This window comes from Bubalus kerabau, chromosome 15, assembly GCF_029407905.1.
Source record: "Bubalus kerabau isolate K-KA32 ecotype Philippines breed swamp buffalo chromosome 15, PCC_UOA_SB_1v2, whole genome shotgun sequence".
In the NCBI taxonomy this organism is placed as follows: Eukaryota; Metazoa; Chordata; class Mammalia; order Artiodactyla; family Bovidae; genus Bubalus; species Bubalus kerabau.
The window spans coordinates 63529702-63553348 of record NC_073638.1 but is presented as its reverse complement, the minus strand read 5'-3'; the positions used below and the strand labels follow the sequence as shown (position 1 = coordinate 63553348).

General features: G+C 43.8%; 1 protein-coding gene and 1 long non-coding RNA gene across 2 annotated transcripts in view; both read left to right on the top strand.

The window, feature by feature from the left end:
• The window catches only part of LOC129629278 (uncharacterized), a 139500-nt gene that overhangs the window by 74948 nt on the left and 40905 nt on the right, over positions 1-23647 (top strand). The gene's annotated exons all lie outside the window — the stretch shown is intronic.
• Positions 1082-21979, top strand: LOC129629280 (uncharacterized). The gene is made up of 4 exons (XR_008703123.1): positions 1082-1356; positions 15620-15689; positions 16066-16231; positions 21471-21979. It is a non-coding gene; the product is annotated as an uncharacterized LOC129629280 (long non-coding RNA).

The window sequence follows — 23647 nt, the reverse complement described above, 5'->3', positions numbered from 1 at the left end:
GCCGTGAGGCTCTGGAGCCTTCTTGAGGACACCCTCTGGATCCTGTTCTGAGTTTGGAGCCACTGTCTCCTGGAAGCAGAGCACAGGCCTGGGCCGCCTCTAGGGTGCTCTCCTTGTGCGTTTCGAAGCTGCTCTTGGTTGTTATCTTCTTTCCATGTAGAATCGTGAGGAAGTGTGGACTCTTCCCATCCTTCAGCAGTACAAGGACGCATCTTGAAATGAGCTTCCATCCTCCATCATGGGTTGCACTTCCCATAAAGGGGCTTCTCAGGTGGCTCAGGGGGTAAAGAACCCAATCCAGGAGACATAAGAGACGCAGGTTCAATTCCTGGGTGAGGAAGATCCCCTGGAGGAGAAAATGGCAACCCACTCCAGTATTCTTGCCTGGGAAATCCCAGGGACAGAGACTGCTTATTGCAGGCATGGAGACTAATTCTGTTTCATCTGGTGATTTTTAACCCGAGTCTGTGTAGTTGGATAGGAATGAACGGTCACTGGAGCAATCAGTTATTCTGCTGACACTTATTGAGTACTTCCAGAATGCTGAGCAGCCCAGGGATGGGAAGTACTCAAGTGTAGTGAGAGGCTGCTTCTGGTTTATAAGACAGTATGACTTGGCCTCTGGAGCCTGATGAATTGTTTGGATCCTTACTTCCTAATCTTGGGATCATAACTGCAAAGTCTCGTGTGAGTTGCTAGCTTCTCTAAGCCTCGTATCCTCATTTATAAAATGCCCGTGCACCTACCTCACAGGAATGTTATGCGGCTTAAACGCAGTAGTCCACCTGGAGCACCAATTAACACAGCACCTGGTGCCTAATAAGGACCAATAGGTGGCCCCTGTTATGAATGGTGAGCAGTAGGTGTTACGGGAACACTGAGGACAAGCCCTGATTGAGCTCTGCTTGGAGGAGGGGATACCAGACGAGAATCTTAAAAGACAAGAAGTCAGTCAGGTGAGAGGGAGGTACCTGAAAGCTTTACTTAGGGGAAAGAAAGAAGGAAAGAAGGAAGGAAGGAAGGAAGGAAGGAAGGAAAGAAGGAAGGAAAGAAGGAAAGAAAGAAGGAAAGAAGGAAGGAAGGAAAGAAGGAAGGAAGGAAGGAAAGAAAGGAAAGAGGGAAAGAAAGAGAAGTCGCTCAGTCATGTCTGACTCTTTGCGACCCCTTGGACTGTAGCCCACCAGGCTCCTCCATCCATGGAATTTTCCAGGCAAGAGTACTGGAGTGGGACGCCGTTCCCTTAGGGGAAAGCTGTGGTTAAAAAACTCTTCTTGGAACTTGGCCCAACAGCAGTGCTGACCCGTTCCGTGACAGACAGACAAAATTACACATCCTTCACAGGGTCTTTCTTGGGAGGTAAGCTTTGCCTTTGGGGGGCTGCAGCTCTTGTAAACTAATGGAAGGACTGAACCGTCACAAAGGCGGTAAGCTTTGTGGTGGTTTTCTGGCTTGTAATTTGCATTAGATGTAATTACATTTCCTAAACATAAAAGGAAATATTTGTGATCTGCAGAGAGGAGGCCCTAACACACAAAGGCAGGTCTCTCTTGGTTCCCTGACCCATTAACTGACAATTATGGTACCTGTGTTAAACATTTTCTAAGTGGAATAACTTGCCATAGCTCTGTGCTGTTAATGCTTGAAATAATGGCACTTCCTCCCTCAGTTGCATAAATGTCAACATTTATGATTTTAAATAATAGCACATAAAAGCCCAACTCTGAAATATTTGCTGGCTTTCTTTGCCATCCTAATTTAGCATTTCAAGTCCTTTTACTTCTTTTATTTTTCCTCTTAGTAACTGTTGACCCACTGTAGCAGTGGGGAGGAGGAAGGGCTATGTATGGTGGAAAATAAAATAATGGGGGCGTAAACCAGAATGCAAATTTTTTCATATGAAAGAAGTCCAGAGATGTGCAGACATGGCTGGTAGGACAGGGACCCAGACATCTTCTACCTTTCTGCTCCACCGTTCTATCATGAGGCCTCCAACTTGAAGCCATCCATGGTTTAGGAAAGCTGTTGGAGCGTCAGCCACCCTGGCAACAAAAAGAAAGGAAGGAGGAAGAACAGATGGATAAAACTTCCCATGGATTCAGCTTCCTTGAACAGTTTTCCTGGGAGCTCCACACAGCACTTCTGCAAACGTCTCTTTGGGCAACACTTACGCTCAGGGCCATGCCATCCATACTGGAGGCTGGAAAAAGTACCCATTTACCTGAGTGATTATTACCCAGCAAAACATTCAGGTTTCCTTACCAAAGAAGGGGAGAATGGGTGCTGGGTGGCAATCAGAGTCTTAGCCAAGCAAGATAACAGTTTCCTAAAATCTGAGGATCATATTGCAATGAAGAGTGAGAATAGCTTACAGCTGCACATTCAGGTTTCTCAAAAATAATTTAAAATAACTCCTCTTTTTTTTTCTTTGACAAGAGCAGCACAGTTTTATTGTTAGAAAATGAAAGATTGTGGATTCATAGAAAGATTACAATGAAAAAGTACCATGACTCCACGACATAGTGATAGCTACTGAGAACATCTTGGTAACCATCCTTACAGAACTCCTCTGTGCATTCACATATTTTTAAGTAAAATGGGATTACTCTGTAGAAACTGTTTTTTTTTTTCCTGTGCCTTTTTGATTTAGTAAGATAGGAGGAACATTTATTCCTCTGTCTGTAATTATTAATCTACTTTAGACTTCTGGTATTCCATTGACTGGACACCATAATTTCATTAAGGAACCTAATCTCTTGTTGAGCATGTTTCCAGCTTTCCCGAAGTAATACTGTAATGAATGTCCATACAGCTGAATCTCTGAACACACCTGCAATTATTTATTTGGCATAAGTTCCTAAGTAAATTGAGAATCCTAAAGATGCAGTTTTGTGACTTCAGGTGAGTGTGCCAAGCCTCCTGAGGAAGTCCCTCCCCAGCAGTGTGGAGGCTGCCCTTTGGGGTGGTCAGTTCAGACACCCAGAGAGCTGTCCTGCCTCCGTGCCTCGGATGAAGAGCTGAACCTGTATAGCTGTGTGACTGTCTTAGCCCCAAACACTCACTCCATCCAATGGCGATGAAGCGTGCCTACGTTTATTCTGTAATAAAATAGCATGGTACGGGGAGGGGGCGGGAAGGAGGGGTCAGAGTGTGAACTCCAAACCCAGTGACAGGACCGGCCTCTTCTGTTGGATGGTCCGGGAATCAACATGCCGAACAAAAGAGGCCCAACAGAAAGACTAAAGCCAGAGGATTTGGTGTGTGCCTCTGAGCAGCGTTTGCTCCACTGACCTCAGGCAGGGCTTCCCGGGTGGCTCAGCGGTAAAGAATCCGCCTGCCAATGCAGGAGACACAGGAGATGCAGGGTCAATCCCTGGGTGGGGAAGATCCCCTAGAGAAGGAAATGGCAACCCACTCCAGTAGTCTTGCCTGGAGAATCCCACGGACAGGAGAGCCTGGCGGGCTACAGTCCAGGGGGTCTCAAAGAGTAGGACACGATTGAGTGACTGAGCATGCACCCATGCCCTCAGTCAGTATTGGAAAAACTTCCTCATGAACATAACTTGGCTGAAAATGTTTGCATCCTCTGAGCCCTGTGAAGAAACAGAGTGAACACCAAGTGGTTAATGGAGAAAACAGGAGGAGTGGAAGCAGGCCAGGGTCACTGGGACGTTAAGATGCCATCTCCTCTCTGATGGGGACCAGCGGCCAGCCTTACCCAGCCTGTGAGCCCTGTAGCTTCCCCAGGGAGCCTGACACATGCGAGGTTCCCAGACCCCAGCTCTCCTGCTCAGAAGTCTCAGTCCGGTCTCCATCACTCTGACCCCAGCCTGTCAGAGTGACCTGACTGGTGGTCTGCTCACTTTGCTGAAGGTCTGGGCTTTAGTATCCTTTGACCTTGGGCCTCTTCCAGCTCCAGGAATCAAGGCCAACTGGGTCCAAGTAAGTCTGTGTTCTTTGGGTCTTCTCATCCATCATCTTTTTTCTCTGTCTGGTTTCATGTACCTGTCGTCTATGCCAGGCTTCTTTGCTGAAGAAAAGCCTATGAGAGAAGAGAAAAAAGGGAGAGGAGGAGGCAGGCAGCCAGACAGACAGACAGTCAGACCTTTCATTGTCTCCACAAATGGAGATTGTGACCACTTTCCCCTGACATGGGGACCAGCACGAGGGACACCAAGAAGCAAATCCCTGAGACCCTGTCACCTGGGAGATGTGGGTGAGGACCATTGAGTGATTTAGTTCAACTAGCATATTCTGAGCCCTACTAAGTGCCAGGCACCATTAGACACAGGAAAGAAGGAAGGAAGGGAGAATGGGAGGAAGGAAGGAAGGAGAGGGGAAGGGAGGGGAAGTGGAGGGAAAGAAAGGAAAGAAAGCGAACTTAAAACACACTCCTTACCATCAGGGAGCTCCCAGTGTGGCAGGGGAGAAGAAGCTTACCTAGATATTCGCAGTCAACCTTGCTGAGTTCTCAAAGAGATGGGGGCAGGTGCCTTGGGAGCAGAGGGCAAAGGAGACTAACTCTGCCTGGAAGGTTGGAGCAGCTCCACAAAAGGGGTTTCAGATGGTCTTGAAGGAGGAGTGTGCCAGATTGAAAGAGGAGAGACAGCAGGGCAGAAGGATGGTATGAGCAAAGATGCAGAGATTTGAACGCGGTGGTAAGCTTGGGGAAAAGCAGGAATTCCGTAGCCTGATGCTTGAGGCACGCAGAAGGTAGCGGAGGGAGCAGGGCTGGGGTCAGATAGTGAAGGGTCTTGATTTTTTTATCTTGCAGAAAATTAGCCTTTGAGGAGAGTAAGGAAAGGTTTGGTGGAGAAAGAAGGATTTGAAGAAGTGGAAAAGGCAGAGGAAAGGCAGCCCAGGGCGGGATCAGGGGACAGCTTGTGCAGGGCCCAGAGGCCTGGTTGGAGGTTGGCTGGAGGATTCATGTGGGGCAGTGTTGAGAGATGAGGCTGAAAACAGACCTGCGTGGGGAGCAAAGAGGCAGTGAGGGTTTTGAGCAAAGATGGTATATTAAAGTAAATGTTTTAGGAAGACTCATTTCTTGGCCCTGTAGAGATGATGTGAAGAGGGAAAGAGACTAAAGGCTACCAGGTCACTTATGAGGTTCTTATAAAACCCTATAAATTCTGTGTGAGAAAAGGTGCTTTTTCCTTCCTGCTTGTCTGGGTCCTAAAGCCACTGTTATCATAGGAACTCAAGAAAGATTATCAGAAAGCCTGGACTTTATTATTATACCTGGACTGTATTATTTTAGTTCTCTACAGAAATGTCTTTGCCAATTTCAGCTCGAGGCTTTGTGCTCTCCTTTTATGGAGGGATAACACAAGAAGCACTTTCTGAAGAACATCTCCGAATCTCTTGCTAGTCAGTAATTAAGCACATTGATGATCTCCTTTTTTTTTAAATTAAAGATTTACGTATTTGTTTATTTTTATTTTTGGCTCTGCTGGGTCTTTGCTGCTGTGCACGAGGGCTGTCTCTAGTTGCAGTACGTGGGCTTCTCATTATGGTGGCTTCTCTTGTCGCAGAGCACAGGCTCTAGGGCATGTGGGGGTTTCAGGGGTTGCAATGGGCAGGCTCCAGAGCGCTGGCTTAGTCATTGTGACCCACGGGCATAGTTTCCTTGTAGCAGGAGGAATCTTCCTAGACCCGGGATCAAACCCGTGTCCCCTGCATTGGCAGGGAGAGTCTTAACCACTGGGCCACCAGTAAAGCCACTGATCATCTTCTTATACAGTGACTTTCTGAAAGTAACCACACAGTTTCTCTCAGATTCAACGTGAAGAGGTACACGTGTCTGTCCAGAAAAATATACTACCATAATGACATCAGATAATGAGAAGTATATACCCCAGTATACTTAGCATTGTTTCCTTGGCCGCCAGGAAGCTCAGAACTAAATATGCTTTGTGAATTGGATAATTACCTTTTCTATTACTCTCTGCTCTCTTTTCTCATGGACTGCATATCTTTTTTTTTTAACAAAATTATATGCTTTTTATTTATTCTTTTAAAATGTGTTTGAGTAATGTGAATGCCTCAGATGCTTCTGGAAATAGGCTGGGCACGATTAAATCTAAAATGAAACAGTTTCCTCCTCCCTGGGAAGGTAGCTCGTACTGTGTTTTGCCGTGCAGCCAAGAGCCATCTCCCTGCTCCTGCCATCACCCTGGCTGCTGCCTGGTCGTGGCGCCCGGCTCATCCTGGCCAAGCTCCTTGGTAAGATGCGCTCACTCCAAGCCCATCCGCCTCTGTTCGCCGGCCCTTTTGGCTTGAAATGTTTTCTATCTTTTCTATATTTCAAAGCTTTGTGGTAAATAATCAATTCAAACCAGCACCGAGTCTCTCTTTCTGTAATTCTAAAAACCCATTAAATTATATTGTTGGGAGAAAACAATAGCTGTGCTAATCATGCCCTGTGCATGCGCATCTTAATTTCCCCAGAGGCCTGAATATGAATTTTTACTAACATGTTAATTTTGTGTGTTAATCAGTAGCTGTAGGCCGAATGAATGGATTGACTATGTAAAACTGTTTGATATTGAAACAACTCCTTTTGACCCCCTCAAATTGGCTTCATTCCCCTAAAGACGGTTAAAGTTAATTAAGCACTCAATAGGTTTATGGTGTTTAAATTAAAATATATTACTCCTCATTGTGTAGTCATCAAGTGAGAAAGACATCCTCCTCCTGGCTGCCTGGCTGGCTAATGGGCTTATCAAAATTCATGATGTAATAAGAAGGCCGACAAGTGCATAAGAGACTCTGGCTGTCACTCAAGGAAAAACACTGACCACCTCTGCCCACTAGAGGGCACAAGAGAGCCATGAATGCCCATGGCTTGGTAGGTTGGCGTGAGAATGGAAGAAGGCAAGGCCCCTTGTAGGCTTGATTCTCTTATTTGTAAGGAAGGCAGTTTATTATACCTTTTTCCCATAAGTGCTGAGCTCTCTCAATTTCTCTGACTCCCCTCTTTTTCTTTGCTTCTCTGTTCGTATTTTACACCCCTCTTTTACCTTCTTGGATTTATTTATGACTCTGTTTCCAGCACCAGCATGTGGAGAAAGCAGACCAGATAGATGCCTCTCAGAAACAAAAATATTGCTTTCCTTAGTCTGGATAAGTTTTCCATGAAATTTTCATTGTGGGGGAGAAAAAGCCCGAGGCTTGTGCTTCCCAAGAAAATCACTGACATGGTGCAGAGAAAATATATAAAATAACACTTAAGTCTTCTCTCCAGAAAGACACATGAAAGCTATAATTGCGCCTGCTGACTTTCCCTCTGGGCTTCTCGGTGGTTGGGGGTAGGGAATGCGGCTTTGCAGCCTGCCATGACAGTTAGCATTTAGATCTAAGAGAACTGCTTAATGAAATTGGCAGAGTGCAAAAAAGGGGAGGCAATGGTAACTCCTGCAGGAATACTTTGAATTAAAACCAGGCCTAGGCAGAGCTGAGCCAAGGATCTCTGCTAACATACCTGCCCACCCCTCCTCTGTCCAGCAAACTCCATTCTTGTACACAGGGACCTTAGTCAGCCATGGGCAATTATTGGTGGTCACTTGGCTTCCCTTGTGGCTCAGACAGTAAAGCGTCTGCCTAAAATGTGGGAGACCTGGGTTCGAGCCCTGGGTTGGGAAGTTCCTCTGGAGAAGGAAATGGCAACCCACTCCAGTATTCTTGCCTGGAAAATCCCATGGATGGAGGGGCCCAGTAGGCTACAGTCCATGGGGTCACAAAGAGTCGGACACAACTGAGCGACTTCACTTCAGACTTCTTTGGAAACATGTCTGGTGGTGGGGGACCATTAGGGGTTCCGAAGGACTCTTATTAATGAATCTATAGCTCATTTTTCTTAGACTGGTTTTAAGAAACTTAAACTTGGCTATTAAGAGCAAGAGAGAGAGAGAGAGAGAGAGTGTGTGTGTGTGTGTGTGTACAAGTGAGTCATAAAATGGGCAGAAGTTACCTCCTAAAGGATAAACAGCTGTGAGTGTAAGACATGAAGGGAGCAGGGTGATACAGTGATGTGGTGAATGGAACAGTAGACTCCATGAGGAAGCTTAAACCACTCCAGGTTGTTGTAATAAGTTTATACCGAAATAGGTGGGAGTCAGCCCCGTCCTGAGCTGATAACTGTCAAGGTGAGTAAACGTTTGAAGGGCACTGTTTGTCCATCTTCCATTCTGGTTATTAATAGCATGGAATTGTATTTTCAAAATGCCTATGCTTAGTGATTTAGTGGCTGTGACCTGAGGGCTGCTGCTGCTGCTAAGTCGCTTCAGTCGTGTCCGACTCTGTGTGACCCCATAGATGGCAGCCCACCAGGCTCCCCCGTCCCTGCGATTCTCCAGGCAAGAACACTGGAGTGGGTTGCCATTTCCTTCTCCAACGCGTGAAAGTGAAAAGTGAAAGTGAAGTCGCTCAGTCGTGTCCAACTCTTAGCGAGCCCATGGACTGCAGCCTACCAGGCTCCTCCACCCATGGGATTTTCCAGGCAAGAGTACTGGAGTGGGTTGCCATCACCTTCTCCGGACCTGAGGGCAGTGGTTTTCAAACTTTTGAGTCAGGGAACACATCCTGGAGAAGGTGGCCAAGGCGGTGGGGGCTCTGCCCCGACCCCCGGACCTCTCCGCTTTTCTTCTGTGTGCAGTTAGGATGTCATTTGGAAAAGAGGCTGCCTCTGCTAAAAGAGAAAAACCGGATTTTTAAAATTTCTAGTTTATTGTCTTCTAGTTTATAGAGTTTCCATTGTTTCACTTGAACCTCATAACAGATTATTTTTTCCTCTGTGATCTATTTTCAGAAAAGGAAGCCAAGTTCAGAGAGGTCAAGAAGTGCACTTATTGTCACGCAGTGAATGGCAGAACCAGGACTGGAGCCTGGCTTTTCAGATTCCAAACTTAGGATCCTGCCTTACAGCAGGGCAGGGTAGGGGCCTAAGATCCAACGGTGCCTCTAAGAGAAGTCCTGAGCGGGGAGGGAGGTGGTGATGAGCTAGAGGGAGGGAGAAGCCTGAGACTTGGGAGATGATGGGCGGGACAGCGTGAGACAGGCAGCCCAGGAAGGGAAGGAGGGACTGGGAGCCAGCCTCAGGGGCCAGACGGCTGGCCAAACCCATTCCCACGCCCGGCTCCATCTGCCTCTGGGTGTCTCCCCTCACCATCGTTCCAGTCCTTTGGCAGGTGGGGAAACTGAGTCACAGAGCACTGGAGCCTGTCAGGAATCAGCTCTGCAAATCTCAGGGCCCAGTCACCAGAGATTGCTTGTCTTTCTGCGGGAAATGATCGACTCTGGGGTGGCTGTTGTTCAGTCGCTCAGTCATGTCTGACTCTTTGTGACCCCTTGGACTGCAGAGGACCAGGCCTCCCTGTCCTTCATCATCTCCCAGAGTTTGCTCAAAACCATGTCCATCGAGTCAGTGATGCCATCCAACCATCTCATCTTCTGTTGCCCTCTTCTCCTCCTTGCCTCAATCTTTCCCAGCATCGGGATCTTTTCCAATCAGTCGGCTCGTCCACTCAGGCGATGTGAATGTGATGGTTTCCTATCAGCTCCCCGTGCTCAGGGATTGCCCCTCCAGACGGCCTCGTTTCCAGAACTAACTCCTACCACCAGCCCTTTGACAGACCTGTTGATGGGGCCATTTCATTCACTGTATTAAGACGCTGGCCTTGCCCCAGTGTGTCCGGCTCTTTCTGAAAGTTAACCAGTAACTGGTCTTTTTGTTGTCCCATTGCTATGTGAGGGACCCTTCCAGCAGTTCTCACTGAGGGAGCACTTGTGGTTTTTGTTTCGTTTTTCTTTTGGGTCTGCATAAAAGCTTTCATGTCCCTTTGTGTCCAGCGAACTTCACATCCCCCCAACCCCCACACCACCACCTCTCCCCCCGCCACCCCATCTCCAGTGAGCTAAGCTGCCTCGCTCTTCTCAGCATCGCTGATGCTGGTCTCAGCTGGTCCCTTAACATCCTGACTCTGGCAATAAAATGGGCCCGGAGAGTCAGGGCTTCTCCACAAGATGTCCTTTTAGGAGACTCTCTTGGGAACAGCAGTAGGCAGAGAGCAGAGATAACTACATTTAAAGTTTGTTATTCATTTGTGTACTTTTCTTCCTTTGTGTGGAGTTTTTCCCCCCAGAAGATGGGCCTGATAAACAGCAGAAAGCCTACAGAACCAATCAGCTGGAAAAGAAACGACAATAAAAGTCACACAGAATAAAGTCGTCTGTCAGCACCCACTTAAGTAAAACAGGTTTACAAGTTGCAGCAGAGAATTAACCGTTTGATTTGCCATAAGCCAAGAGGATTTTCAACGCTTACAATGAGAAAGTTTTTTTATTTTACACTTAGTTCATATCTTAAACCACCCTCCCCGACCCCAAAGCAAGACCTAATTGCAGTATTTTCCCCATCAGGTCAAAGGTCTTCATGGGGTGGTCCGAATACGTGGTCCTCAGGCTTTCTGGAAGGGTCTGTGGTTTGCAGCCTGAGAGTATGCTCTGTTGTACAAACCTCTCCATGTCATCTCTTCTAATTTGTGCACTTAATTGACAGCTTGTTAACAGTTCATTAGGAACACTGAAAAGCGTGTGGCAAAAGCAGATCTATCTAGTGGAGAGGATGTGGCCGCTTCTACTGAACCAATGTTTATTGAATTTCACCAGAAACAAAATAGTATGGCAAAAACAACCCACCGCCTCCTGTCTAAGCAAGGACTTTCTGTCCCTCCCTGCTAGACTCCTCAGGATGCCGTGTCATCTCCTAGCTGGGGCTTTGTTCTGGCAGACTGGGAACCTGTGGGCCCGTGATGGGGACATACACAAAGCTTTCTGCGGGCCTAAGAGGGAGGCCTCGCCCATCTGTGAAGACAAATTGGCTGCTTTTAAAGGCTCCAAGGATAGCAGGGCACCTCTGATCTTCCTACCTCCCACTCACCATTCCTCTGGGTCTCGGCAGACTTTAAATATTGTCTTTGTGGAAGCTTCTGGCAGGGCCAGTTATAATCCCAAATTCTTCCCTGTAATCCTCCTTGATCGTCCTAGGGGAAATTAATTGTCCTTTCATCTTCTTGCCTCTATCACTTTACGTTGCCTCTTGTTAGATATTGTCACATTGAGCTGCTGCTACTTCTGTGTCCCCTCTTGCCCTGGACATCTATGCACTTATGTTTTCTCCATCTCTGGACCCCCAGCACTGGGCCAGCCAGGGTTGACCTGTTGGAAAGATTGCTTTTAGGTTATATTTAAGTACTTCTACGTTCTCAACCCCTCTCCCTCACCACCACCACCGTCACCACCTGCTGCACCTCAGCCCAACCACCTAGAGTAATTATGTTAGAATACATGGAACAGACTTCAGACTGAATCTCTGTGTTAAAACAGGCGGGCTTCTACAAAATAAATTCAATCTAATTTCACTGCATCAAATATTTACTGAGTGCCTACTGTGTTCCAGGACTTGGGTACACGGTGGAGAACAGAACAGACACAGTTCCTGCCCATATGGATGTCACCAATTATTAATTACAGTAATTGCTATAGATTATAAACATAGGTGGAACGTTCTATCTTTCAAATGGATGTGATATTTTAAAGACCTCCAGAGCAGAAATATACCAAGGGATGTTCCAGTGTCAAGAATTATTCTTTTTTGAAGTGCATCCCTTGCTTCCTTATCCCTAAAGACCCTCTCCAAGTTCCACCACTTATGCACATGTGGCCCTCTTTGTCACCAGAAGGAGTTGGCACAGTAAGCTATGAGTTTAAGAAAAAAATTGAAGAGCCCTTTACATAAAGTTGACATCACACACTTCTTTCTCTTTTACTACACGTTGAAAGATGTGCTACCCTCATGCTTGACTAGATTTTATTTGTGTAATCTTAGGGTAATATTAATAGCTGATAGTACTTGAGCTTTGTTCATAAAATCTGTACTGTTTAATTCTTATGAAGCCTCTTTGTCTTAATATCCCTGGATTGCATTCAGGATTTCAATAGAGCAGTCTCAGGGATACTTCCCTCATCCAGGAAGGGGGACTTTGTTTTCTTAAAAACATTGTGCTGGAGAGATTTTTCTCCAGCCAGAGGAGTGCAGTGGTTATGGCAGTTCTCTGGAGGGATTGAAATTAATTTTGTGTGACATGGTTGAAGCTACCAGAAAATTCACAATTCCCCAGTTGAATCGCCACACATCAGGCACGATAAAGTAACAGCCTTGGGCACGTCATGTTGATTGTGGTGGGCATGTGTTGGGGACTCTCCCATATTTACCCCCAGCTTCTCACACTGAGGGACTTGGATTTTTCCTTAAGGGACTGTACCATCCCTCCATTCTCTGCCATACAGTTTGGGTGGAATGAACCCTCTTCCTGCTCCTGGGATGGGCCCTGACTGGCCTAAGCCAGTTAGGAAAGCCAGCAATCACTTGCAGTGATTGGGTCCAGAATGGACATGTGACCTAGTTCTGGCCAATGGCAGAGGATGATTCTCACATCTGTGGAAGCTGGAGAAGAGGCTCTTTTTTTCTTCCACTGGATGGGAGATGAGCTACTGTTGAAGTCACTCTGAGACTTCAGGGTGGTTTCCTGGAGCTGCTAGAGACCACTGTGTCACACCTGAAGCTTATGTCCACATGGAGGAATGCAGAATGGAGAGAGTGTGAAGTCAAGTCCTTGGTGAAACTGATGAAGCCTCACCTGAAGCTTACCTTCTCTGGGTCTTCTAGTTAGGTGGGCTGATAATATCCTTTGCTCATTGTTTACTTGAGTTAATTTGAGTTGGTTAGTCTGTCACTTGGAGCTGCAGAGTTTCTAACTGATAACTTTACCAATATCCAAAGTGTCTTATATACTAGAATCAACTGTACAGAGATCAATAATGGAATGGAATTTAGTCAGAGTCAAGAGTTGTGAAAGCCTTTGGGTAGGGTAGTTCAGCTCCCTATGTTTCAACGTGCTCTTTTTACACCTTGTTAAAAGTAGCTGTAGCAGGAACCCCAAGGAGGTGCTGTCTGGGATCAGGCAGTCTGGGTGCTGTCTGTGCCAAGCAAGGGCACAGATACTTTGGCCACCTGATGTGAACAGCTGACTCATTGGAACAGACCCTGAAGCTGGGAAAAACTGAAGGCAAAATGAGGAGAAGGCAGCAGAGGATAAGATGGTTGGAGGTCATCACCAATCCAATGGACATGAACTTGGGCAAACTCTGGGAGATGATGAGGGACAGGGAAGTCTGGTGTGCTGCAGTTCATGGGGTCACAAAGAGTCAGACACAACTTAGCAACTGAGCAACAGCCATAAGGACATTCATCCAGAAAATCCCTGGGCCACTATCCTCAGGGTAAGGGAGAGGATGGATTCTGAGTCTGAACATCACTTTACACGGAGAGGTGGTTAGAGAGAATGGGAACATCTTCCAGCTCCACTGGACTATGAGCTTCTGCAGCTGCACTGTCCAGTACAGGGGCCAGTAGCTACCAGTGGCCATCAAGGAGTGTGGTTAGTCTGAATTGAGATGTGCTATAAGTGTTGACTCTACACATGGACATCACCAGATGGTCAATACTGAAATCAGATTGATTAAATTCTTTGTAGCTAAAGATGGAGAAGCTCTATAAAGTCAGCAAAAACAAGACCCAGAGCTGACTGTGGCTCAGATCATGAACTCCTTATTGCCAAATTCAGACTTAAATTGAAGAAAGTAGGGAAAACCACTAGACCATTCAGGTATAACCTAAATCAAATCCATTACGGTTATACAGTAGAAGTGACAAATAGATTCAAGGGATTAGATCTGATAGACACAGTGCCTGAAGAACCATGGACAGAGGTTCGTCCAACACTGTACAAGTGGCTGTGATCAAAACCATCCCCAAGAAAAAGAAATGCAAAAGGGCAAAATGGTTGTCTGAACTGGCCTTACAAATAGCTGAGAAAATAAGGCAAGCAAAAGGCAAAGGAGAAAAGGAAAGATATTATTTGGAACTCTGAATGCAGAGTTCCAAAAAATAGCAAGAGGAGATAAGAAAGCATTCCTAAGTGATCAATGCAAAGAAATAGAGGAAAACAATAGAATGGCAGAGACTAGATATCTCTTCAAGAAAATTAGAGATACCAAGGGAATATTTCATGGAAAGATGGGCTCAATAAAGGACAGAAGCAGGATGGACCTAACAGAAGCAGAAGATATTAAGAAGAGGTGACAAGAATGCATAGAAGCACTATATAAGAAAGAGCTTAATGACCCAGATAACCACAATGGTGTGATCACTCACCTAGAGTCAGACATCTTGGAGTGCAAAGTCAAATGTGCCTTAGAAAGCATCACTACGAACAAAGCTAGTGGAAGTGATAGAATTCCAGCTGAACTATTTCAAATCCTAAAAGTTGATGCTGTTAAAGTGCTGTACTCAATATGCCAACAAATTTGGAAAATTCAGCAGTGGCCACAGGACTGGAAAAGGGCAGTTTTCATTCCAATTCCAAAGAAAGGCAATGCCAAAGAACATTCAAACTACTGCACAATTGCACTCATCTCACATGTTAGCAAAGTAATGCTCAAAATTCTCCAAGTCAGGCTTCAACAGTACGTGAACCGAGAACTTTCAGATGTTCAAGCTGGATTTAGAAACAGCAGAGGAACCAGAGATCAAATTGCCATCATCTGTTGGATCATAGAAAAAGCAAGAGAGTTCCAGAAAAACATTTACTTCTGCTTCACTGACTATGCTAAAGCCTTTGACTGTGTGGATCACAACAAAATGTGGAAAACTCTTAAAGAGATGAGAATGCCGGGCCATCTTACCTGCCTCCTGAGAAATCTATATGCAGGTCAAGAAGCAACAGTTAGAACCAAACTTTGATCAATGGACTGGTTCCAAATTGGGAAAGGAGTACATCAAGGCTATATATTGTCATCCTGCTTATTTAACTTCTATGCAGAGTACATTATGCAAAATGCTGGCTGGCTGAAGTACAAGCTAGAATCAAGATTGCTGGGAGAAATATCAATAACCTCAGATATGCAGATGACACCACCCTTATGGCAGAAAGTGAAGAGGAACTAAAAAGCCTCTTGATGAAAGTGAGAGAGGAGAGTGAAAAAGTTGGCTTAAAACTCAACATTCAGAAAACTAAGATCATGGCATCCAGTCTGATCACTTCATGGCAAATAGATGGGGAAACAATGGAAATAGTGACAAACTATTTTTTGGGGCTCCAAAATCACTGCAGATGGTGACTGCAGTCATTAAACTAAAAGACGCTTGCTCCTTGGAAGAAAAGCTACGACCAACCTAGACAGCATATTGAAAAGCAGAGACATTACTTTGCCAACAAAGGTCCATCTAGTCAAGGCTATGGTTTTTCCTGTAGTCATGTATGGATGTGAGAGCTGGACTATAAAAAAAGCTGAGTACCAAAGAATTGATGCTTTTGAACCATGGTGTTGGAGAAGACTTGTGCAAGTCCTTTGGACTGCAAGGAGATCAAACCAGTCAATTCTAGAGGAAATCAGTCCTGAATATTCATTAGAAGGATTGATGCTAAAGCTGAAACTTCAATACTTTGGCCACTAACCCTAACCCTAATTTTTTTTTTTTTTTTTTTGGCCACTGGATGCGAAGAACTGACTCATTGGAAAAGACCCTGATGCTGGGAAAGATTGAAGGCAGGAGGAAAAAGGGACAACAGAGGGTGAGATGGTTGGATGGTATCATAGACTTAATGGACATGAGTTTGAGCAAGCTCTGGGTGTTGATGATAGACATGGAAATCTGGTGTGCTGCAGTCCATGGGGTTGCAAAGAGTCAGACAGGGCTGGGTGACTGAACTGACTGAACTGATAAATGTCAAATACATGTGGAATTTTCAGGAGGTAGTACCAAAAAAATGTTAAGTATTTCATTCATAATTGTTGATATTAATTACTCGTTGAAATTTATAATATTTTTATATATTGGCTTATAAAAAGTATACTATTCACTTTAATTTCACCTGTTTCTTTGTACTTGTGGCTACTAATATGGAAAATTTAACCTTATCTACGTGGCTCATAGTATATTTCTTTTAGTGCATTTTTCCAGGAGAAACAACATTCCATTTTGTGTGTGTCAGTGTTTGGCCCAGAGAGAGTTCTTCGTGCTGTTTTTAAGCGACTGACTCATGACTGCAATCTGCCGCTGAGCCCCATCAGCGGACAGCCACACTCTGCGTTCCACTGTGTCTCTGGCCTTTGTGTAGGTATCATATTCTAACCTGGTGGGGCCCTGAATAAAGCCCAGGCTGGGAGTCAAAGGCTAAGTCACCCCTGTGAAGCAGATGACCACTCTAGAGCTCAGGAGAGGGGGCTGCAGACTGCGAAGGGGTCTTGGAAGCTGGAGGAGGGAGTCCTGTCTGTCCCTGACCTCCCCTTTTGGAGCTAGACAAAGTGGGTTCCAGGTATGCCTGAGGACATTGATGGAGTGGGAACAGGGAATGTGGCTTTGGCCACATGGAGCTGGATGGATGCAGGTGGGGAAGGGGTCTTCAGGGACCCAGCGGGTGATGAAAGAGCTCAGCTGCACAGTCCACATCATCTATATGTGTTACTCTGTCCTTTAAGCAAAGCCTGATTGTGTCACTGTCTGGACTTTGTTGAGTGGGGCCCACTGGTCCGGGGTGGGTTGAGTCCTGGTTATAGTAACAGAGCTGAGTGAGATGTCCCAGGAGAAGGAGAAGCCTGAGACCCGCTGCCCCTCCACATGCAGAGGAACAATCCTGGTTGAGATCAAAATGGCAGTTGAGCAATGGTAGGTGCTTTGCTTTTGGGTTTTCCGAACCTGCCTACCTTTTAAAGTTGGTGTAAATAGATGAGTGACCCAAGTCATTGCGTGATCCTGGGAGCCATGAAGCCAAGGAGTTCCCCATTTTGAACTCCCTGAAGAAGGATCAGATTTTAATCCTTTCCCTGGCTTCTCCATTAACCCCGAAAGAGTGCAAGTGGCTTGATGACACAGGAGTTATCCTTCAGGGAAAAATGATTTGGATGGTGTTACTGATTTTTATCAAGGTCTTATATTTTTTCAGATTGCCAACATGGCCATTCTTACCATTTTTCACAGTGCAGGGCTGGGGAATGATAGGTTTTATTTGTTGTGGGCTCTAGGGAAATTAGTACCAGCTATTTATTTTAAAAATATTTTGCAAGATTAGATGTTTGCTGAAAATTATTCATCAAGTAAACAATTCAGCAGAGCTTGTTAGGAACATCAGTATGATGGCTGCCCTGAATGGCACCAGAAACTCTGGAAATTCTGGGTAAGAGCCTGATGTTTGCTCTGCGAGGAGAGCTGTTGAAACTTGCAGCTTTCAGGTTCACTGGTGCATTCACTGAATCAAGATCTTTAAGGGTAACACTAAGAAAGATTGACAGTTTAATAAGGAGTTGGCATTGATTCTCGAGATCAAATCAAGCGCTGCCGTCATTTTTTTATCCATGCCAAAAGACCTAAAATCAGCCCTGCGTCCCAAATTCACCTTAGAGGTCTACTCTTCTCTTGCCAAAGATTGTTCATCTTCCTTGATTTGGTGTTTTAGCCTTTGTCCTTTTCTCATTCAGCCTGTCAGGTTTTTTTGGGGGGGGGTTTGCTTTAAAACTGGGTGAACACACTTCCATTTCCACTGAATCCCATTGAGACATCTCAACGACATCACTTTCTGGAATAAATGACCTTGTTTCCTGATCTTTGACTTGCAGCCTCAGAATCTCAACTTACTTCTAAATTGATATTGTCTTGATCCCATCCTAACACTCTCTTCTCCTTGGAGTATATGGTCTGGTGCTAAGCCTAGCACCTCTAAAAGAAATTCCCTTGCTTTCTAGTCTTGGTTGCTTATTAGTGTTTGTTTATTTCTTAAATAGGAAGTGTCACGCATACTGTTCAGAATGAAGAAATTGGTAACCTTGATCAGTTTTTAGCTGCAGCCCAAGAATTTCAGCACTCAAAAAAATTATTGCGTTATCTTCTGTCTATAACTCTTCATAGTTTCTATTTGTCAGCACTAATAACATGTGGCTAGAATTGGAAAATGTTTACTCTGTGAAGAGTCTCAATTTTTTACTCATATTTGTCCATGATGTTATTCCCATCTTCCCTAAACCTCGCTTAAATTGTTTAGGCATTATCCAACGACATGTATTAATTTTTGAGAACTATGGTTGGGAATGAATCCTGGGCTTTTCTTAGTGAGTCTTTTCACGTATGCTCTTAAGTGAGAATGGTATGGGCATATTCAAATACTTAGCTGTCTGGTATAATGGAATTGACCAGACTCCACATCTACTCAGTTATTAGTTACATGACCGAACTTAAAACTGGTTTCTTTGTCTCTCTGAGCCCGTTTCCACAGCTACTAAATAAAGATAATAGTATTTAGCTTATAGAATTATTCTGAGGTTTATGTTAGCTTTGTACTAACATGTGGGAAAAGTGAGGTCAGCAAAATTAGATCTTTTCACCCAGTTTCTTAACATGGTATTCATAGGAAACTCTAAGATAAAATTTATTTACATAGTGATAAAAAAGAAAGACTCCAGATAGCCTTTAGAGAAATAATTTGTGAAATCTGCAAACTTTTGATTACTGAGTTGAGAAAAAGTGAAAAAGAGGCAGAAATTTTAGATATTTTTATGGAGTTTGCAGAACATTTTGGATTGAGCTGTGCATAAATTAAAATTTTAAATCAGAGTAAAATTAGAAATGGAAATTTTAGGAAATTTTCAAATGTTTAGGCAGAAGCCAAACTATATACCATTTGGCAAGTTTGAAAATTTTAAAAGACCTATGCTTACTCAAAAGTGGTCAGAATCACTGCTTTGGAATGCCAAGGTTCATTTCAAATTTTCATTGCATATAAAACAAGGACTAACAAAGTGTTTATAACACGTGCTTATTTTAACAGAAGAAAGACTATATCAAACCATCTTTTACTGTAGTATCTGCCTAGATCGTACAAGGAGCATCATCCACCGACCCTGTTACCTGTGGTACCAGCTGCTCTCCACGTGGTATCTGTCTGTAGTATGATAAGGTCAAGGCTACCAAGCCCTGGTTGTGAAGGGATTAGGAAGAACTGGCATTTTGTGATCCTTGGTGTGGGACTTGGATGCTTAAGGAAGTTTTATCCATTTTACCCAGGGGCAGTTTTTGTGGGGCTTGAAGTTTATGCATTTGGGAGAACTCATTTATAAGAAAGGATCAGAAAATTAAGTCCATGGTCTTGAAAGAGGCCCCAGTGAGTGAAGGGCCCTGAAGCTCAGGCTTCAGTAACCCTACATCAGTTCGCCCCTTCTCCAGATCAGCATGAAACGTGCAGGGAGCTGAAATCCTAGAGATTGTTGAAAAGTTGAGTTTAAAGCTGGGAATGGTTGATTGTCCTCATCTCCAGTCGCTGAGCAGTTGTCAGGAAACTAGGAATTGCAAAAGATGATTTCGAGAATGAACAGCAAAGGTGTTTTCTAATTATAATTTGTGTTTCATTATACTGCAAAATGTCAGTGCTAAAATCATTTTTAAGGTGATAGACTTGCCAAGATTTACCACATAATTTGTTTTCTATGCTTAATTTATCACACTACTATAGATGCATTTGAGTGTCATATGTTGTCTTTCAAAATAATTTGCAAACTATGTGTGACATAGTAGAGTATTTCACTAGAGCTTGTGATTTCAGGGCTCATTGTGATTTCTAAACTACTGGCGAGGTTTTTTGTAAAAGGTGGAACATAATTGTTCCTGTGAGTTCTGATAAACATCAGAAGGATGATTTTTAAAATTTCTATTCAGACTCAGAGTTAGGGGTTTAATATTTGCCTATTCTAAACCTCATGCTTAGATTGGTGTGTCAACTATCCTTGTGGTCTTTGAACTATTTTAACAATTTAAATGGTGTATTTCCCTTTTCAAACATCCTTTGAATATAATCATACATGAATTCTGGAGTTTGATGATTCAGGTTTATCTTGAACACCCACATGGGATTTTAGAAATAACATACACTTTCTTCTTCTTAATGTTTTCTTGTTGGAACACTTGCTAAATGCCCTGAAACAGTTAATTTGGCCCTCAGGGCAGCACCAGGCAGTGGTTTCAGAACTACAAACTAGGTTGCCCCCTTGTTCTTTTCCTTTGGCATCTTTCCCTTTGGTCCTTGTCTGGATTCCATGGAATGGTGGCTTGCTCTGAATACCACCCCCCTCCCCGACTCCTGTTTGCCTCACAGGCTGCCTGCATACAACCATTGTAATGTACAATTAGCACTGAAGCACATGCAGATAATAAGAGAATCATCATAAAAGCACTAAACAGAGCAAATAACATTTCAGGCTGGATTTAATCCCAAATACCTGGCACTCTGAATCAGTGAGGTACAGAAACCCAGAAGCCAAGGAAGATAACACTCTGGTTAGCCATGGAGAATTGGAATTGTATATAAGATACATACACACACACACACACACAACCACCATGGTTGAATTTGGACATTAATCAGGACTGCATGCAGAGTGAGTAAATATTGTAAATTTAAAGCTAAAATGGGCTGGGATAAAAAGGTAAGCCTTTTAGGTTAAATGTAGCATTAAAATGGTTCTTCTGGCCTAAGGATACAAGAGAGACATTGAGATTATCTGGGAAGAATGAAACCTTCATGTGGTTAGGACCCTGGGTTCTTGGATAGGACTTTAAACCAGGGTCCTGAGATACCATCTTGACCTTAGTCTGGCTGTTTACATCTCTGCACATCCATTTCCTCTGTAGGAAATGCAAATAAAGATACTGGCTTGCCTTGCTGTGCAACTTCTGTTAATACTCAGCATCCTGGGATGATAGTTCTTGAAGAATCAGAACCCCCCAGGAGGTGTTTCTTGGGGGAGCGGCTATTGCTGCTCTGCTAACCAATGAGTTCCTTTTAATTATCGTAATAGCTAATAATTAAGTCCTTACTTGGAAGTGGGACAGAAAAGGTAAGAAAGTTCCCCAGTTCACAGGGCAACACAGAGACTGGACCTGAACCTGTTTGTTCTGATTTGAGGGTGCTCTGTTCCTGGAGCTCCCCAGCCAGGCCTGCTCCTTCCCTTTGGTCACAGGAAGGTGTCTTTGATCAGACCCTGGAGCCCCCTTAAAGAGTTCTGTTTTTCAGCCGCTCCCTCCCTTGTTCAGGCTAAGAGTTGGAGATGTGTGATAAGCCTGGGCTTGGGGATCCGATGGTTGGAAAGAGCAGGGACAATTCTATGTGCCTACAGGAAAGAGCCGCGTTTCTTCAAGTAAACCCAAGCACCTTGTTTTCCTGGAGATCCGGGGACACTTAAGAATGTGCAAGGTGGCACTTGGGGCCAATACATAATAAATAGATCTTAGCCTTTCTCATTTTTTGGGTACACTTTCTAAGGCAGCGTGCAGAGCTGAGAGCTGATGATTTATTAATTACATTTTCCAGATGGAATAGCAGCCTAAGGGATGACGCTCTACCTAAAATAGACACCGAAAATGCAGAGATGCTCAAGACCCAGTAACCGACCTGAATATGTTCATCTTTGCAGCTAAACTGGAAAAGGCTGTTCCTTTTCCAAAAGGCTGGTGTCATACTATGGAGAACATAGTTCTTTACTGAACAATCGCCAGCCTCAGGACTTTAATTTTTACAGAATTCATTTACAAAGCTGGATGATATGAATGACCTACTACTGCATTTATATGAGTTAATTTTTAACAGAGCTCATTAAGAGTGAAATGAGGATGGAGTCCTTTATTTTGGTAGAGAAACTGTTTGAAATTGTGCATGATATTGATACCTTACATGCACAGAGAGGCATTTTTGCCCATTAACAATTTCTAACCTATAGCTGGACCTGACTTTAGCGCACGATGTTTTTACACCCAAAGTAAATGGAGCAATTTTGCAAAGCTTAAGTGTGTGTGTGTTTGTGTTTGCATCCTTTCTAATCTCCTAATAAAGCTTCGGAACTTCAGAAAACAAATCACCGGCTTCCAAAGGTTTCTGGAAGTTATTATTTTTGTTTTAGCAACATGAAGATTGCTAATCCTCCAACACATCACATTGTGTGTGTTTTTGTTCCCTCGTGACATTAGGGTATTAGTCTTCAGTATAATATATACTTAATACCTCTTTTTCCAGTTTTCTTGGTGTGTATTTTAATAGCAGAAGCGGATTTGCCAATGATTAAGAAGGAAAATAGAGGGAGAAAAGTTCTTATTACATAAAATGATGCTCTGCTTGCATAAAGAGGATTCTCTGGCGCTTAATCAGGAAAAAAACAAACAGGAGGTAAATGTCCTAGATGTTTATAGGTTAAACATCCTATAAGTGTCTCAAAAATCAGCCCTTCCTGGCAGTCTCGAGGTGGCTAATTGCTGAAGCATCGAAACCGTTTGAGCAACTCCATTTTCCCCAGGGATTGACACTCACAACGGGATAATGCTTACCCTGATACAAGTGTCACAGTGGGGACTCAGGGTAATTTGCTGATACGATATCAAAAATAGCATTAAGGTAATTACATTTTTCACTTGTAATATTTCACAGGTAATAATACAGTTGAAAATTGCACCCTTCTTTTTTTTTTTTTTTTTGGTACCCTGGTCATTTAAAACTTTTTGTTTTAATGGAGCTACAGTGAAGCTCATATATTTGATGGGTTGTTTCTTAAATGTGCACTCAATTTATAATTGCATAAATGCCATCATTAGTTCAACCATTTGACCAGGGTTAAAAGATTGAGTAGTAAACGGGAATTGTTTCAAAAGGTGTCTTTTTAATTGTAGCAGCAGAGAAATGATAAGAACTTCCTTTGCCAAGGGCAGCTGGTTATAGTAGAAACCCTGCCCTAAGAGGTCAAAGACAGGAGGTCCAGGCTCCCTTCCCGTACTCGTGCTGTGTGACCTCATGCAAATTATTGAACCTCTCTGAGCAACTCCTTCAAAGAGCAGTGCTGGATGGACTGATCTTTTGCAGACCACTGCAGTGTTAATATGTATGAATCCAGAAAGAAATTTAAAATTTGTAATATTTATTTATTTAGGAAAACATTTTCCGGGTTATTTTTTTAAATCCTGGATTTTATTTCACCACAGGGATAAATTTTCTTTTTGTCTAGGGAACATCATAGTCCTTTGAAAATCAGGATTCACACAATTTTCTTTGGACTATTGAAAATTTGGCAGTGATTTCCAGTAAAAAAAAAACATTACTGATTTAACCTCATGGAAGAAACCCTCATCCTTCTGTTATTCTAGGTGGGCCTGATGAGGAGGCTCAAAGGCTGCCACTTGCTCAAATCATGCATGTCACAACTTTCTCATTATTCATTCATTTGGCAAATCTTCATTGGGCAAATCTTCATTGACCAACTCTTATTCATGGCCAACACTGTGTTAGGCTCTGAGCATGTAACAGTGAACAAGATCCAGCCCCTGCCCTCCTGCAGCTTAATCACAACAGGATATTTTTAATTACAAGAAACCTACTCAATAAAACCAATGAAGGGAGTTTATTAGAAGGACACTACAATACCTACTACTAGCCTAGGGCAGGAAGTAGAGCTGGGTGTTGTAGAAACTGGAAGAAAGTGTTTGATAGTGTTCAGGACCCAGGCA